We start from the raw sequence: 12,760 nt of genomic DNA, 5'->3' as shown, positions 1-12,760 counted from the left end.
GAGTTCTAAATTAAGTTACATATTGATTAGGTTGCTCTGATTCCTTTATAGGAGAAATGGGGTAAATAGTGTGTATAAACTGTATGATATTTTTTGCTGTTGTACTCACTGCTCATAGTGGATTGTACAGAGCGATGTTTTTATTTCACGCAATGTAGACAAAACAAATTTAAAATAAATGAATTTAGTGTACACTGAGCACTAATTCAAATGTATTAGAGCACAGGGATGGCAGTTTATTAAACTAAATACTGCCCCTTGGAGAAGCACATTAGCTTCACTCTATTTGTGAGGTAGAGTGGGGTTTATGGCTTTTTGATTTCCCAGTTTTCAGGAGGTTTAAGTGAAGCCATTGTGCACTATTAATTTACTGTTTTAAAATGCAATCTGAAAATGCAATAAATATTGTTACTTTGATCTTAAAGAAATCTCCAGTTCTTAAAGCAAATATTTTATTTTCTGCATCAGAGCGATTAGCATGATGCATGCTTGCTCGAGTGATCTCAAGCCAAGGATGTTTCTTTATAGAGGATGGGATTGTGGTAGTCTTATGCTGTGTAGTTTGAACCAAAATTGTATTTTATGTAGCTCAAGTACTATTTTTACACCAAAGAATTTACCATAGGTTTCTGTCTTCGTTTGAGACACACGGATGCCAGCTGTGACTTCCCTACGGATTCTGTAAGTAGGCTTTGAAGTGCCACTTTTAAATTTGGCTTAGGTTAGTAAATGATAGCTTTAAGTTCTAATTTTTTGTTTTTTCTTGTTTTTGTTTTGTTGGCATTTGAGAAAACACCACCACGTGACTGACTTTGCTACATGAAAAAAAATTGAGTTTTGTTTCAGTGGGCAATACAAGATCCTCTTGTACCTGATCTGTGTTGATTGGTTGTAAGGGATTTATTTGTGAACATATTTTATTCAATAAATACTCTGTATTGTTCTTTTTCTGGATGACCTGTACACCTAGTGAGAGAGGAACGACTTTTCAGGAACCAAGATAAGCCTGTGACATTTAGTTGCTGAAATAGCTTTAAAGCAGAATGTAACTACAGCCAGCCCTCTACATTTGCAGAGGTTAGGCACAACACTCGGCAACAGGGAGAAACTGATTTTTAAAAAGGTTTAAAAAAAAACTAAGTGAATAATTTTCTAAGACTCACTAGGTCTTCCAGCACAGCTCTATGGTCAACTTCTATGCTGGAAGATTTAAAGATTTCTAAAGACAGGAGCGGCCCTAGGTTTTTTCAGTATGTATGCAAACCTTGGGTCGCTCGCCACAGAACAAGGAAGTAAGTACCTGCTATTTTCGCAATATTTCTGCAAGATCTCGCCGAGATCTCGTGAGAATAGCAAGTACTTCCTTGTTCCGCAGCGAGCGACCCAGTGGTCGCCGCCGCATCGAGAGTGCCCAGCAAGGGCTGTGCCCGAAACGGCGACTTCGTGGGCCTCCATTAAGAACCAGCCCAGCTAAAGAGAATACTTCTCTAGGTCCTGCAGCATGACTGTAGTCATCTTCTACTGTAAAGTGATCATAGAATCTTACTGGAGGACCCTAGTGGATACTAGAGGTGTTTTCTCTAGGAATCTTTGGGTCCTCCAGTGTGACTCTTATGGTCAGCTTCGGGCTGACATTTACTATAGTACAGCTCTAGCTAGAGATTCCTAGAGAGAGCATTTGAATTAAATTTGTGAATAATCAAATCCACAAATATCAATCCCAGAAATGTGCAGGGCTAGTAATATTTAGGTATGCCTCTGTTCATAAAGCCTCTAATAAAAAGCTCCTTTTTATAAAGTATTTTGGTGTCTGCCCAGCCTCCACCTTTCTCCTTGTCACCTGTCTTTCTGGAAATTTTTTAGCAGCAGCATCATTAGGAGGGTGGTAATTTAGAATTTATTATTTATTTATTTCAATTATTTATACCCCACCCTTCTCACCCGAGGGGACTCAGGGCAGCTTACAAGTGGCAATTGATGCCGTTACACTGATATACAATGAATTAAAATGTTAAAACAGTTAAAACAGTCATAAAATACAATATACAAAGTTTAAAACAATGCAAAGTGCTTATTAGAACTGAAGAAACATAGATTTTCAGTGCCATGTTGTAGCAGTATGTCTGCAGTGAGCAATACAACACAGCCTGAATGAGAAAGAATGGGATTTTACTCTAGACCATGTTCTTACTTATAGCAGGCAGATAAATACAGCTTCCACCAGAATCCCTTACTGAGCAAAGAGAAAAAAGAAGAAAACATAACCTTGCCTCACTAACTGCTATTTTCATCCCCTGCAGGTTAAAAAATGATGTATATGTTTGGCCATCAAAATATAAATCATAAATCCAGTATGTGTTTTGGAAGAACCTGAAATTGTTATTTCAGTTCATATGTTGAATGCTGTTAGCTTTGAAGAAAAGGATTGCAGAAATGTACAGAACTGTTCTTTGTGGTGTAGGAACTCTTATCTTCCCATGTTATTCTTGCCACTAGTACCAAATTTTCTATTGAAGATACAATGCCCAAGAACACATCTGCTTCATTAACAGAGATATGACTGTAATTTGAGTTCAATAATCATACCTCAATCTTGTACAGCTCATGTGAAACACTTCACAATGTTTTACAGACATTGTTAGCAAACTTTACAGTACAATATTATAAGTCAACATAGCTTTTGTTTGTATTCAGTTTTTGATTTAAAAAATAGATAAAAGCTTCTCCTATAGTAGAAATTGGGATGTGTTGGTAAGACTAGGACATGCAAAGAAGACAGTTTGTGGGGAAAATATTTGACTTGGCATAAACCTTTATACTTTCACAACACTTTCCCCCCCAAAAAATGCACAAAAAACAGAATCGCTGCCTTTTTACATATGAGAAATCCCTACTGAACTCAGTAGGACTGACTTCCAAGTAAACATGTAAGTAACCTGCATATTTTTTTCATTATTTTTTCCATTAGTTTATCAATTCCTTCATAGGGCAGAATCTGTTAACACCAATTAAAACTGGCACATTGAATCAGTGATTTATATAAAATGCCCCATTCATTCAGTGGATCTACTATAGCTGAGATTAACCATTTGTTTAGCTCAAAAATGTTTGCATATGATTTATCTTCAGAGACAGACACGTTTGCTAAGGTTACTAAGATTATTTTAACCAGCTCCTAGTTATTCCAGTTTCAAAATGTTGGTGATTTGCTTGTGTCTGAGCTATATAATTCCAGACTGCAGATTAATGGTAAAGCCTTACAAGATGGAATCTCCTCTAGTGGAAAAGTACACAATAATGCATCTTATTAGCTGTCTTACACTATATTTCTCTGGCATCTAGCTATCCAGATAGAATCACTTTTTATGCAGCAGCGCATGCTGATATTGATGTAGCCAAGACATAGTTCAAAGATGAGATACTTTGGAACTGCTGGCAATTTGCTAATGTGAACTAAATCACTCCTTCTTAACCTGCTTGATAAGGGAGCCATTTTTTCCTCCAGATATCAACAACAATTTTTTGTCAATTAATTGTGACTTCCTTCCTTCCTTCCTTCCTTCCTTCCTTCCTTCCTTCCTTCCTTCCTTCCTTCCTTCCTTCCTTCCTTCCTTCCTTCCTTCCTTCCTTCCTTCCTTCCTTCCTTCCTTCCTTCCTTGAGTCTGGCAGCTTACAGCTTATATACTGGCACTGGTCCTTACTTACTTACTTAGGCGATCCCTCGTAGGCCAAGGACGATGGTCTTCCAGTCGTGGGGTCCTGGGGGTGTGTCCATAGATGGCTGAAGAGACCTATTCTTGATCTGCATGTTCTCCCGCAGTGAGGACATCGGTTTCCAGGTGGAAGGCGGTCCCAGTCAAGGTTGGCTTGATGCTCCTTCCTCTTGGCATGTTTCTCCCTTAAGCCCTCCATTCGTGTCTCTTCAAACTCCGCAGCACTGCTAGTCACAGCTGACCTCCAATTAGAGCGCTCAAGGGCCAGGGCTTCCCAGTTCTCAGTCTATGCCACAGTTTTTAAGGTTGCCTTTAAGCCCATCTTTAAATCTCTTTTCCTGCCCACCAACATTACGTTTCCTGTTCTTGAGTTTGGAGTAGAGCAACTGCTTTGGGAGACGGTGATCGGGCATTCGGACAGCATGGCCAGTCCAGCGGAGTTGATGGCGTAGGAGCATCGCTTCAATGCTGGTGGTCTTTGCTTCCTCAAGCACGCTGACATTTGTCCGCCTGTCTTCCCAAGAGATTTGCAGGATTTTTCTGAGGCAACGCTGGTGGAAACGCTCCAGGAGTTTGCTGTGATGTCTGTAGACTGTCCATGTTTCACAGGCATAGAGCAGGGTTGGGAGGACAATGGCTTTATAAACAAGCACCTTGGTATCTCTACGGATGTCCCGGTCATCAAACACTGCTTTATTCTGAAAAATGCTGCAGTCGCAGAGCTCAGGCGGTGTTGTATTTCAATGTCAATGTTGACTTTTGTGGAGAGGTGGCTGCCAAAATAGCAGAAATGGTTGACATTTTCTAATGTTACACCATTAAGCTGTATTCCTGGCATTGCAGAGGGATTAGCTGGTGCCTGTTGGAAGAGCGCTTTGGTTTTCTCGATGTTCAATGAGAGGCCGAGCTTCTCGTATGCTTCTGTGAAGGTGTTTAGAGTGACTTGTAGATCTTCTTCTGAATGCGCACAGACTACATTGTCATCGGCATATTGGAGTTCTCTAACAGATGTTGTGGTGACCTTGGTTTTGGCTTTCAGTCTGCTGAGGTTTAATAGCCTGCCATCTGTCCGATAGATGATTTCCACTCCGGTGGGAAGCTTCCCATCAACAAGGTGAAGTATCATAGCGATGAAGATAGAAAATAAGGTAGGTGCAATAGCACATCCCTGCTTGACACCTGATTCCACCTTAAGTGGGTCACTTTGGGAGCCGTCATAGAGGAGCTGCAGGATGTTCACAAATTTGTCAGGGCACCTGATTTTTTGGAGGATGGTCCAGAGAGCGCTGCGATTCACTGTGTCGAATGTCTTTGCAAGGTCAATGAATGCCATGTACAGAGGTTGATTTTGTTCCCTGCATTTTTCTTGGAGCTGTCGAGCAGTGAAGATCATGTCCACTGTTCCTCTGGAGGGATGGAAGCCATTCTGGGATTCTGGGAGGGTGTCTTCTGAGACAGGGAGAAGGCGGTTTGCAAGGATTCTTGCAAGGATTTTCCCAGCGAAGGTTAGAAGGGAGATACCGCGATAGTTCCCGCAGTCTGTTCTGTCCCCTTTCTTGAAAAGGGTGATGATGGTGGCATCCTTGAAGTCTGCTGGGATTTTCTCTGGTCACCCACACCTTTTCAATGAGCTGGTGGAGTTGTTTTATTGTATCAGCTCAGATTTCAGCAGGGATCCCATCAGGTCCGCTGGCTTTGTTGTTTTTTTTTGTTGGCTGATGGCACTAACTTCTTCCAAACTAGGCAGTGCTGCAAGCTCATCCCTGGTTTGTTGGCACTGGTCCATGGACCACCACTTTGAGTAGCACGAAGTAATAAAGATTGAAGTCAATTAGCATATGTTTTCTTCTTTTTTCTGGTATTCACATGCTGTCATGTGCTTGATGATTTTTTTCTTAACCTTTTCTGAAGAAGGAGAAAATTATGCATAGCAGCACTCTGAATGCAAACAAATAGTACAGGTCCATGTTATTTGAACTGTAAATACATGAATTATGTCTTGCAGGCTTCTTTTTATGCGTGAAAATTAGCTATTTGGAAAACAACACTACATCCTGCCTGCCCTGTTTTTCAATTTACACTTGTTGCTAGGAAGGAGTATTGCATTGTTGATGAACAGCCAAAAATGCCACTTAAGGGACTTTTGCTGTTATGCTGTACTAAAGCAAGTCTTTAAATGATACACCAGTGCTTTACAGTTGAAGATACTGATGGAGTGGGAATGCTAGATCTGGGAAAAGGCTGTGTGCTGGCACAAGTTGGCAGAATGTTCTTTCTGCAAGAGCTGGGTCTTATTCACTTGATTTTAAGAGTTCCTTATAAACATTGAGAGAGGATTGTTTGGTTTTGTTGTGTGTTTTCCAGGCTGTATGGCCATGTTCCAGAAGCATTATCTCCCAACGTTTCCCCCACATCTATGGCAGGCATCCTCAGAGGTTGTAAGGATTGTTTGGTGGAGGTTGTAAGAAGAATGCGATTTCCTGCTTCTTAGCAGGGGGTTGGACTGGATGGCCCATGAGGTCTCTTCCAACTCTACTATTCTATGATTCTATGATAGGGACGTTTAACTCCTATCATTTCTCAAATCCCCCCCCCCCCCCCCAAAAAAAAAGTTATTCGCTCTGCTAGGCTCAATCCACTTTTTACCTACTTCATCCCACTGCCTAAGAGAAATAGGATATCTGATTATGGATCTTTCACACCTCATCTGATTATTAATTCTGAATTAATTAATATTGTAATCTAGAAGGGTTTTTTTTTTCCTTGGTGAGGGATGAAATCTTTAGTGAAAGTTTCACTGTTTGCTGTAATGCTTGTTTATTGTCTTGACATCAACTGTATGCCATACTGTTCTGTTGGTTGCATCCCTCACCCCCATCCTCTGTCACAATTAAATCAGAAAACATTGTCCGTCAATTTGGTTTCATGATGAAGACAGACATCATTTCCCATCAAGACTCATTGTGGAACAGCAGCATGGTTACACCAGCGTTGCTTCTGCATGAGTATACAGTAATAGCTTCCTCCAGATACAGGCAAATAATTGTCCAAATCAAAAAGGCTCCTTGCAGTCTGTAAACAGCATGTTAAAACTGTAGGCATGTTAAAAATGAATTAGTTTCTAAATTGAGACATTTCCTCATAGCTTTTACTTGTATAATTGTATAATTAGATGTTATTTGCAAGGCATTTATTCCACCAGAGGTGGGAATTCTGTGACCTTTCGGATGTTGTTACTCTACAACTCCCTACAGCCCTGTCCAATATAATCAGGAGGGAGAAATGCCAGGAGTTATCCAACAATATCTGAAGGGTTGCCAATCACCACTTCTGGCTTAAATAAAGGCATCAATAATAATGATAAAATAGAAGAGGGTAAGGCTCAAAAGAGAAATAACTACTGATAAAAATTGGAATGTCCTTGTCTCATTGATCTGAGGCCAGACAAACATTTTCTAAAACAAAGAAGCAGTATGACTCTGGGAAATATAACTTTTTGTATGTGGAATGAAAATGATTTCCAGTTAATACTGCCCAATAAATATTCAGACGAGCAAGAGATTATGTATATGATTGTAATCTGTGATTCTTCTTAGCACATGCAGCAATTTTAAGGTGAAGATTGACATTCTGCTCAAAAATCGGGTGTTTTAGGGAGTCATGTCATCAGATCATTCTATAGTTTCTGTAAAATGATATGACACCTGAGACAGGGTAAATGATAGAACAGACCTCTCCAATCATAGTATTGTGACAAGAACCAGCTATCATTTGAAGATGGAGGCTGATTTCTTTAAGAAATAATATACTGAAATATCTAAAATTACACTGTTGAGCTATCAGCTGAGACAGCTTTGCAATTAAGTGACAAAACAGGTTTCTCCCTTTATAATGGAGCTGATTCTTAGAGGTACATGATGACATACCTTTTGAGCAGTGAGGGAAAACCTGTAATCTAGGCATTGTTGAATTCCACTTCCTATCAGACCTTGATAGCATTGGCAGTAGTAATGAGAGTTATAGTCCAACAGCTCCTGAGGGCCAGTTTCCCCACTCCTGCTTTAAAATAGCCATTCCCAAGCTGGTTCCTCCCAGATTGGTTTTGCTATGAATTGGCTAAAGCTTAACATAAGTTGGATGAGACGTGCACAGGAGATGCAATAAATCCTCAGTTGTCTCTGAAACCTTTTTGGGGGTGGGGGTGAGTGTTGTCATTTATAGTTACTGTGTATACTCGTTAAAGGACAAAACATTAGTCGAAAAATCAATTTGCTTGACAGTATAAATACTGTACTTAACTGTTCTCAAAAAAAGGAATCATTTATTTCCCTTTTCTGAAGAATGACCCTCAACCTATCCAAGAGTCATATCAAAATCCATCAAGTTGGCCCAAAACCTGCCCTTTACTTAGACATGAGGTCAACTTCTGCATAAGTATATATGGTCAATCAATTATGTGACCTTTGATTGATGAACAAATTAATTGTGTTAAATTGTGTAAGAATAAAATAATTTTGTGGCAAACCACACTGTTTCAGTGATGCAGGTGTGTTGTGTATACACCATCTTGTGTGATGGGATTGGATTGAAAGACCATTGTCATCTCTTCCAACTCTAAGATTCTATATTCTATCATAGAATGAGAGCTGTTCTGCTTTGGTATGAAATTTCAGTTTTTAAGACAGTCTCTGAAGCAGCCTAATTAACTGGTAGTTCTTGTGTGCCTTCAGGTTATTTCTGACCTGTGACGACCCTATCATGGGTTTTTTTTTGGCAAGGTTTGTTGCCATTTCATTAAACGACTCATTAAATAGTGTAGTCCTAATTAGTCTTACTGTGTCCAGCAGAGCTTATCTGGGGATAGGATTTCATACTTAACAATATAGAGTCTACATGTTTACCCCCAAACAGTCTTACAGTTAAGTACAAACATCGAGCCTGCCTGGTCACTATAGGAGAACTTTGCCAGTGGGTCTTAGGAAACCACTTCTGATTTTCTTTATTAATTTTATTTCTAACATTAAAAAAACCACATTGTCACAAATTTGTTTTCATGGCACAAGTGTCAACACAATAAAGTGATTTATTGTATTATGAATGTAATAGCTAAAATACAGTTGTGATGCTTATCTTTTCCCCTGCCTGTTTTTTTTCCATTCAGTTGAAAATGGTCAAAAAAAATAATTTGAAGCATGTGTCCATCAGCCTTTATTTTGCATTAAATTCTGAAGACAGCCAAAAATTAAAATAATGTATAATTCCGTATGAATGGAAAGGCTCATTCCATTTTTGAGAGATCCAGTACAGGCTCTCCAATGGAAGAGGAAGAATCTTATCAGTTTCCCCCATTTCCCCACTTCTCCAGGGCTACATTAACAAAAGGAAGAAAGCTGTGACGTGAGTGTTGTTTTTAAGAAGGAAATCCATAATGAGATGTTGACTGAGCAGTGAGGAAGTGATATTCCAGGATCCAAAACATAGTGTATTTTGAAACACAAGTACCTGTTTTGCAGTTGTATTTATTACTACGTACCCATGGATTTAAAAATAAATATGCCCAGGTCTCATAAATCCTGCATATAGTGTGCACACAACTCTTTTCCTCCCAAAACTGATGACTTAAGTCATTTAAAAGAATCAATAAGTCATTCACAATAATGCGTGCTTGCAACTTGATCCATATACAACTCAATATCAAACAGGGGCGCCAGAATATAGTTTATACTGCAGTTTCTCATGCATATTATAGCCTTTTTCTTTTACAACCTGCACTTAGTGTTTCCCTTTAAATTCTGTTTTAACCATTGCTGAACATGTTTTATCATGCTCCTGTTGCTTATGTCCAGTTTTACTACTGTAAGCAAAAACCAATACTTTCAGAAGAGGTTATGTTAGGTCACAGTTTTAAAAATTCTTTCAGCATGTGCAGGGAAATTGCTAAAATTGAGTAAATGCATATTCCTCGGGCAAGTGTATACTTGCTTCATCGTTTAGTTGCTGGGGTAATAAATGGCAGAGGGCAGATCTAAAATATACAGTAGAAAAAGACCTCTTTGAACACAGGTGACAATAGTCCAGCTGTTCAGCCTCAAGTAGGTAGGTAATAGGAAAATAGCTCTCACCTAGAATCCTAGAGCTGAAAGAGACCCCAAGGCCCTTCCAGTCTAACCCAACCCCCTTCCATGCAGGAGCATACAACCAAAGCACTCCCAAGAGATGATCCTCCAACCTGTTGTCGAAGGCTTTCATGGCCAGGATCACAGGGTTGTTGTATGTCTTTCGGGCTGTGTGGCCATGTTCCAGAAGCATTCTCTCCTGACGTTTCGCCCACATCTATGGCAGGCATCCTCAGAGGTTGTGAGGTATTGGGCCACACAGTTTACAGAAAACCTACACATACAGATAGATACCTTCATAAAAACTCCAACCATCACCCAAGTCAAAAAAGGAGCACAATCAAAGCCCTGACAGACTGTGCACAAAGAATCTGCGAACCTCACCTCCTCCAAGGTGAACTCAACCACCTAAACTGGGCTCTACAGGCCAATGGATACTCCACCACAGACATCAGAAGAGCTGCAAGGCGAAGAACGAGCCATGAGAGTCAAGACAAAGATCCACCCAGAGGAAAGGTGTTCTTACCATACATCAAGGGAACTACTGACCGCATAGGGAAGCTGATGAAGAAGCACAACCTACAAACTATCTACAGACCCACGAAGAAAATCCAACAAATGCTACGGTCAGCGAAGGACAAGAGGGATCCTCTCTCTTCTGCAGGAGTCTACCGGATACCATGCAGCTGTGGACAAGTCTACATAGGGACCACCAAACGCAGCGCCCAAACAAGAGTCAAAGAACATGAAAGGCACTGCAGACTAATTCAACCAGAGAACTCAGCCATAGCAGAGCATTTGATGAACCAGCCTGGACACAGAATACTATTTGAGAACACAAAAATGCTGGACCATTCTAACAACTATCATGTCAGACTACACAGAGAAGCCATTGAAATCCACAAGCATGTGGACAACTTCAACAGAAAGGAAGAAACCATGAAAATGAACAAAATCTGGCTACCAGTATTAAAAAACTCAAAAATCAGAACAATAAATAAAAAGCAATACTCTGAAAACAGAGGATTTCCAGACATGAATCAACCTAGGGCAGTTAACGACTCTAAACAAAGGATGCCCCAGAGGCAGGAAGAAGACAGCAGATAAGCTTTTCAATGCTAATTAAAGTGATTAACTACACAACATTCACACTGACCTCTCTCACCCTAGACTTTCCACAGATATATATTAACCTCTTTGCTTAGTTTTCTCCATACCTCACAACCTCTGAGGATGCCTGCCATAGATGTGGGCAAAACGTCAGGAGAGAATGCTTCTGGAACATGGCCACACAGCCCGAAAGACATACAACAACCCTGTGATCCTCCAACCTCTGCTTAAAAACCTCCAGAGAAGGCGAGACCACCGCACTACAAGGCAGCTTATTCCATTGCCAAACAGGAACACCTAAACATTAGGAGGTTCTTTCTAATGTTTAGGTGGATATTTTCCTGCAATTTGAACCCATTGCTCCATGTCCTAGTCTCCTCTCCAGCAGCAGAAAACAAGCTTGCTCCTTTCTAAATGTGACATCCTTTCAAATATTTAAACATTGCTATCATATATTGTTGAAGGGCATCTCAACCAGAATCACGAGTGGTGTGTGGTTTCCAGGCTGTATGGTTGTGTTCTAGCAGCATTTTCTCCTGATGTTTTGCCTGCATTTGTGGCTAACATCTTCAGAGGGTCTGTGAAGAGAATGCTGCTAGAGCACAGGCATACAGCCTGGAAACCACACAACACTCCATTGCTATCATGTCCCCTCTCGGCTTTCTCCAGGCTCAACATACCCAGATCCCCAAGCTGTTCTTCATAGGGCTTGGGTTCCAAACCTTTGGTCATTTTGTTTGCCCTGCTCTGGACACGTTCCAGCTTCCAGGTGAGGTCAGACCAAAGCAAAATAGAGTGGGACTATGACTTCCCTCGATCTCAACACTACAATTAATGCAGCCTAGAATCACAGTGACTTTTGGCTGCCGCATCACACTGTTGACTCATGTTCCGCTTATTGTCTACCCAAGACGCCTAGATCCCTTTCAGATATGCCACTTTCAAGCTAGGTGTCACCCAATCATTGATTGATTTACAGTTATCCGAAATGGGATTCAAATTGGTTTCCAGCATAAATATGAGTATTTAAAACGGCACGAACTACAAAAGTTGAAACAGCGTTACATAATAGAGTCTCACTTATCCAACGTTCTGGATTATCCAACGCATTTTTGTAGTCAATGTTTTCAAAAAATCGTGATATTTTGGTGCTAAATTTGTAAATACAGTAATTACTACATAGCATTACTGCGTATTGAACTAATTTTTCTGTCAAATTTGTTGTATAACATAATGTTTTGGTGCTTAATTTGTAAAATCATAATCTAATTTGATGTTTAATAGGCTTTTCCTTAATCTCTCCTTATTATCCAACATATTCACTTATCCAACATTCTGCCGGCCCGTTTATGTTGGATAAGTGGGACTCTACTGTATATTCAATCATTGGAAAGAACTTCTTTACTGTAAAATGTATTTGACATTATAGTGGGCTTCCTTGCAAGGTTGTTGGAGGGTCATCTTTCAGGAATGCATTCCTGAACTATTATGTATTCCTACCTAACGGAATAGATGACCCTTGTAGTCCCTTCCAGTGCTGATTCTTTGACTAGCCTCTCCACCCTGATAGTATTGCCACAGTATCAAGCAGTTTGACAACTACTCAAGTGGGGTTTATATACCTGTGGAATGTCTAGAGTAGGAGAAAGAACTCTTGTCTGTTTGAGGCAGGTATGAATGGTGCAATTGGCCACCTTGATTAGCATTGGATAGCCTTTCAGCTTCAAGGTCTGGCTGCTTCCTACCTGGGGGAATCCTTTGTTGGGAGGTGTTAGCTGGCCCTGACCTGAAAGGAGGAAACCATGAAAATGAACAAAATCT

The sequence above is a fragment of the Anolis carolinensis genome, chromosome 3, assembly GCF_035594765.1.
Source record: "Anolis carolinensis isolate JA03-04 chromosome 3, rAnoCar3.1.pri, whole genome shotgun sequence".
In the NCBI taxonomy this organism is placed as follows: Eukaryota; Metazoa; Chordata; class Lepidosauria; order Squamata; family Dactyloidae; genus Anolis; species Anolis carolinensis.
This window is presented reverse-complemented; position numbering follows the sequence as displayed.